At 38.7% G+C, this 6,000-nt stretch overlaps 1 long non-coding RNA gene across 1 annotated transcript; it reads left to right on the top strand.

Annotated features, from left to right (window-relative positions):
- Positions 1–664: 664 nt before the first annotated feature.
- On the top strand, positions 665–2,154 carry LOC115925048. The gene is made up of 2 exons (XR_004064536.1): positions 665–714; positions 1,593–2,154. It is a non-coding gene; the product is annotated as an uncharacterized LOC115925048 (long non-coding RNA).
- Positions 2,155–6,000: the final 3,846 nt, after the last annotated feature.

A 6,000-nucleotide genomic window follows, 5' to 3' on the forward strand; every position in this document is an offset into this window, starting at 1 on the left:
GTATTCTGAAGTCGTGTCTAACTCCTGTTTAACTAAACAGTTGTCTAAGTCCTGTCTAAGTCCCGTCTAACTTTAGACTCGAAGTCGTGTCTAACTTTTTTCGTATTCTGAAGTCGTGTTTAAATAAAGTTAAACACGAAGTCCTGTCTAAGTCCTGTTTAACTTTAGACAACTGCGAGGGGTTGTTTAAGTCCTGTTTAAGGGCGCGATTCTGCTGCTTTTTAACGTCTACGGTACACTCTACTTACTGACCCCGAACTTGCGGGGAGAAACGATGGTACGTGCATCCTATACAATTTCAAATACATTTTGCAGGATTTTTTCTCGTGTAGCCTGATTTTTTTTCTCGATAATATTAACTATTCTTATCTAATGGTGACATCTTGGAAATTCCATAATCTATAATAAACTAACCATTCTGTTGGAGAAGTTTCTTTGCTGGTTCTTCCGAGCACAGAGGCACTGATAAGTGATATTATTAGTGCGTTTGTGTACAGTGTACGTGTAGTACACGTACGTCACACAGTGCAATACGTGCCTTCACGGTTGTTTCATCGCAAAGCATGCCGGGACATAATTCTAGTCCATTTTCACCTTCGCCGTGATCAGCTGTCCTGTTGCAAACAACGGGATACTTATCGAATCAACATCATAATCTTGTACATAGTCCGCTATTCTGCAGTGATTTTCTTCCAATCCAGTATCATTTGTACGGTAAGAAACCAAAGTTTGTGATTATTCATTTTTATGACTAATAAAGCTGATAATACGACGTAATGAGAGTGGGCCGAGATCCAACTTTAGTAAATGTAGGCCTAGATCTAGTCCCGTATGTTCAAATGTGTGTGCATTTTAAGTTGACTGATTGCCTTTTAAGGCTGCTAAACACTCGTGTTTTAAGTAGAAATGTACAGTAATATGAGATTTATGTCTCATGAAATATGAATAGACTTTCTAGATCCTATAATTGATAATGGAATAGGGTCTACTAGAATGGCCGACAGTTAGGCCTAGATAGTGATTGCAATTAGAAATCATAAATGTAAGAAAGTAAAAGAGGCCATGAAAACGATAGATTGTCGATCTGGATCTGGATATAATAGTCTGATATCAATGAGCTCTACATGACGGGGGCGTACGGAGGATTTTTTCGAGGGGGGGGGGGGGGGGGCCGGGGGGTAAAATTTGAAAATCACGCAGTCAATTTCACAACGACTTGGCCAGCCGGTGAATACGCCGGGGGGTGGTAAGAGCACTTTTTTTTTCCTTCTTTTTTCCCCGAAAATATGAACATTTGGCAGACTGATATTTGTTCAGTTGGTGGGGGGTAAGGTCACCTTTTGGGGTCACCCTTTAGCACAAAAAATGTTTAATTTATTTTTGTTATTAAAAAAGTGAGGGGGGGGTTCCTCAAAAACACACACACACATAGTCTAAACAAAATTGGAGGAGGGGGGGGGGGGGGGGGGTTCAACCCCCGAAACTCCCTCCCCCCTGCATACACGTCTGCTACATGATCTAGTGTTGAAGAAGTGATGAGGGTTCTTTTGTCACAAACTTAAATTTGATTTTCTTTTCCTTTTATTTATCAGTTGCAGCATCATCGAACACTATGGCCGATGAATCAGAAGATAACGTAGATGCTACGAGAGAGCTCATTTCACAATGGACAACAGAAGTGTTACGTGACTTTCTACAAGGAGGGGACTCAAGCTTGGAAATCGAGTAGCCATTATTTTATGGGTGTTCTCTGCCTTGACTCTGGGGGTACTGTTCAGCCATCCGAGGTAGAGATAAACTGGACGATGGATGGAGAGGGGGCGGGGGGGGGGGGGGGGGAGGGAGAAAGGCATGCAGACTGCAGAGCTGGTCGTCTACTATGTATAGAGACATTTGTGTGTACCTAGTAGATAAGGACCCTCCATCACTAGAGGGAAGAATGAGAGACTACAAAGAGGGAAAGGCATTTAGTTATTTTGCCAGTTTCTGGTTAGGGAGATATTTGTTTCATCTCGTGGGAGAAAGCTGTCTGTAATTCAAAATCATTTGATACTTGAATAAATTTAGTTCATTTTCTAGACTGTTTCATGTCAAACCGTTGATTCTACTTTCTTGTGAGTATAGTCAGAGAGATAGAGAAGTAACACGAGTAAAGAATGAAAAAAAAGCTAATATTTGAACGAGGAGGAGAAAATGGAGATTACGTTGTTGCCCATAGAGTTGGAATAATTGTTCTTACTTTTTTTAAATGATTGTGACCATTTGGTTTATTGTTTGTACATAAAGGTCATATGTTATAAGAACTGTATTGATCAATCTAAAGAGTCTTATAGATTGATTAATACAGTTTTGAGATGATGATGATGATTGTGATGATGAACGAGAAGGAGAAGAGGAGGAACATATCAAGAGTTGATGGAGAAAAGATTGATAGAGGGGTTATCATTACAGAGAGAGAGAGAGAGAAAGAGAGATAGACTAACATGAGGAAGGGAGAGCAAGAATGGAGGCTATGACATAGGGGAAGAGATAGAAATCAAAATTATATTTATACTAACTTTTACTAAATTAGAATAGTAAATTAGAAGATAAAGATAGAGGAAAGAATGCAAACTAAAATTAAGCAAAGACCATCACAATATCGTTTACATTATAATATAAATTAAGTAAAGGTACATGGAAACGTGTACATTTGTAAAATTTAATCTCTCGTTCTCTTAGATCTTCCTCTTCACACCTAATTCTTACTCTCCCTCTCTATCTCTCCCTCCCCTCTCTGTCTCTTTCTCTCCCCTCTCTCCTTATTATCACTCTTTCTCTTTCATTAAGCGTCGACATCTCTCTCGATGCCTCTCTCTGTTTCTATGATTTTTTCTCTCGTTAAATATTTAAAACATCAGGTCTGTCTGACCTTCCTCTCTTGAATAAATCATGAATAACTTCAACTCAGCGTCCTACATACAGTAATGATTGCTTAGTACTCATCTACAACCTTCTCTGTGTTGTTTGATTTTATTGATAAAATAAATATAACCATGAGATGAATACAAGTTAGATCAATATCAACAGGTTTAATGCCATGCATATAAGTTGACATCTTATGAAGAAGTAGTACCACCCCGCCCCCCCCCCCACTCCGGGAACGGGAACGGAGGTACCACATGCGTGTTCCCAAAATCTCTGGCTCGTAACAAAGAAAAAGATCTGCCCGTATTGACTTTACACACTGGACTTTTGCTGAGAAGGGGGGGGGGGGGGGGTACCACCTTTAATGCAAACACATTTAAAGGGATCGGGTAACTTACTCTCAGATTCTGAAACAAAATCCTGGATTTAGCTCATGCTGCAATGATAAATTTAGGTCAGTCAGGAACTCAATGACTTTTACAATCCGATCGCCTGTCTGATTATCAAGATATTTACGATTGGAAATCGAAACCAAATTTTGTGTTTGCCAAACGGTTTTCATAACACTACAGTTTATTGGGGAAAACGAGTATGGTAAAAGGGGTCAAACAAAGATTTTTACTTTTTAGAGGCACTTCTTGATCATTTTGAAGCACGATTTTGTCAGGGCTTCAGTATTAATACACCATATCACAGACACTGGTAGCACGTAGGGCCATACGTCCATCTCGGTTTAAACATTGTTATACATTGTTAAACAATGCTTTTTACAATACCTTTACAACATACACCATACACCATTGGCTGTCACATGGTTTGGAAATCACATTACAGATAATAATTCTACAACTGTGAGGTTTCACCTGTCGTCATTTGATACCCGAAGGAACACTTTTTTAGGGGCTAAATCTAATTTTTTCACAAGGCAAAATAACTATATGCCTTCCCCTCTTTGTAGTCTCTCATTATTTTTCCCTCTAGTGATGGAGAGTCCTTATCCAGTAGGTACATACAAACATAGTAGGCCAGTTCTGCATGCCTACCCCCACCCCCCCCCCCCCCCCCCCCAATCCATCCATTGTCCAGTTCCTCACAGTGTCTACCTCGGATGGCTGAACAGCTACCGCGTCAAGGCAGAGAACACCCATAAATTAATGACTACCGGTACTCAATTTCCAAGCTTGAGTCCCCTCCTTGTAGAAAAGTCACGTAACACTTCTGTCGTCCATTGTGAAATGAGCTCTCTCGTAACATCTACATGCACGTTATCTTCTGTTTCATCGGCCATCGTGTTCGATGATGCTGCAACTGATAAATAAAAGGGAAAAGACAATCATATTAAGTTCGTGACCACAAGAATGATTGTAACAAAAGAATCCTTATCACTTCTTCAACACGTAGATGCTCAAGTTGAGCTCATCGATATCAGACTATTTATATCCAGATCCAGATCGACAAATCTATCATTTTCATGGCCTCTTTTAAGTTTTACTTAGTTTTTTACACTTAATTGCAATCACTATCTAAATGTCAGCCATTCTAGTAGACCCTATTCCATTATCAATTATAGGATCTAGAAAGTCTATTCATATTTCATGAGACATAAATCTCATATTACTGTACATTTCTACCTAAAACACGAGTGTTTAGCAGCCTTAAAAGGCAATCAGTCAACTTAAAATGCACACACATTTGAACATACGGGACTAGATCTAGGCCTACATTTACTAATGTTGGATCTCGGCCCACTCTCATTACGTCGTATTATCAGCTTTATTAGTCATAAAAATGAATAACCACAAACTTTGGTTTCTTACCGTACAAATGATACTGGATTGGAAGAAAATCACTGCAGAATAGCGGACTATGTACAAGATTATGATGTTGATTCGATAAGTATCCCGTTGTTTGCAACAGGACAGCTGATCACGGCGAAGGTGAAAATGGACTAGAATTATGTCCCGGCATGCTTTGCGATGAAACAACCGTGAAGGCACGTATACATGCATGCAGTCTAGTCATTACGCCACGACCACATCACCATGGTACCAGCACGCGTACAGCTAGGCACGCGCACAGCTAGCTGTGCGCGTTAATTTATTAATCCGGGTGCGCGCACGCATGCGCATTGGGTCTATCGTCAGAATTAACGCCTACTGGGCATGCGCAGAAGTCGTGATTGAAAGTTAAACAAGACTTGCGCAGAACTTAAACAGTTGTTTAGTTAAACACCACTTAGACAGGACTTAAACAGTTGTTTAGTTAGACGAGACTTAGACACGACTTCAGAATACGAAATTTAGTTAAACAGGACTTAGACACGACCTCGCGTCTAAGTCCTGTTTAAGTCTTGTCTAACTAAACAGTTGTTTAACTTTAGTCGTGGCTAAGTTAGACAAGACTTCAGAATACGGGCCTACCATGTCTTTGTAAATGAGTATTTAAGATGTGTATAACATCACTTTTATCAACGTTTATTTTTATTAAGAACATTCTTTATTGTGTGCATTTGTGGCTCAGTCTTTCAGTACAAACACCATTAAATAGTTCATCTTTGAGGAATTGATCTTGGAAAGTATTTCTCCATGGGGTTTGTAAATACAAATCCTGCTGTGAATAGATTAATGTAAGACATTTCCGAAATAAATATGTAGACCATTTTCGGGGCAAAATGAATCTATTTAGAATAAAAGTCATTACAGTTAAATTCGTAAATTTAATTAAATTATTTTTATTAGCATAAATTATCACAAAAGTTCTTGTAAATTTTCATTGTTGCAACTACGAAGATCAATGTATATAGCATTTTGAGGTGATTGTGATTTTTTAAAGTTTGCAAAACTATTGAAACTTTTATATTAAATAGTTAGGTAAGTGCCTCTTATCGTATTATTATAGAAAGAGGGCAAGGTTGTGACCTTTCCACTAAAAATGACGCGGTTGATACAATATTTGACTGTTACAAGCTAAGCTTTTGTCTTTCTATTTCACTAAAACGCATTATCGTTACTTATAACTGTTCCTTTTATGTGCTCTGTCACATGTTATACAAATGTTATACATTTGTTTAAAACTGTATTACATTCATGTTGG

This window comes from Strongylocentrotus purpuratus, unplaced genomic scaffold (assembly GCF_000002235.5).
Source record: "Strongylocentrotus purpuratus isolate Spur 01 unplaced genomic scaffold, Spur_5.0 spur5_scaffold_17, whole genome shotgun sequence".
NCBI classification, from domain to species: Eukaryota; Metazoa; Echinodermata; class Echinoidea; order Camarodonta; family Strongylocentrotidae; genus Strongylocentrotus; species Strongylocentrotus purpuratus.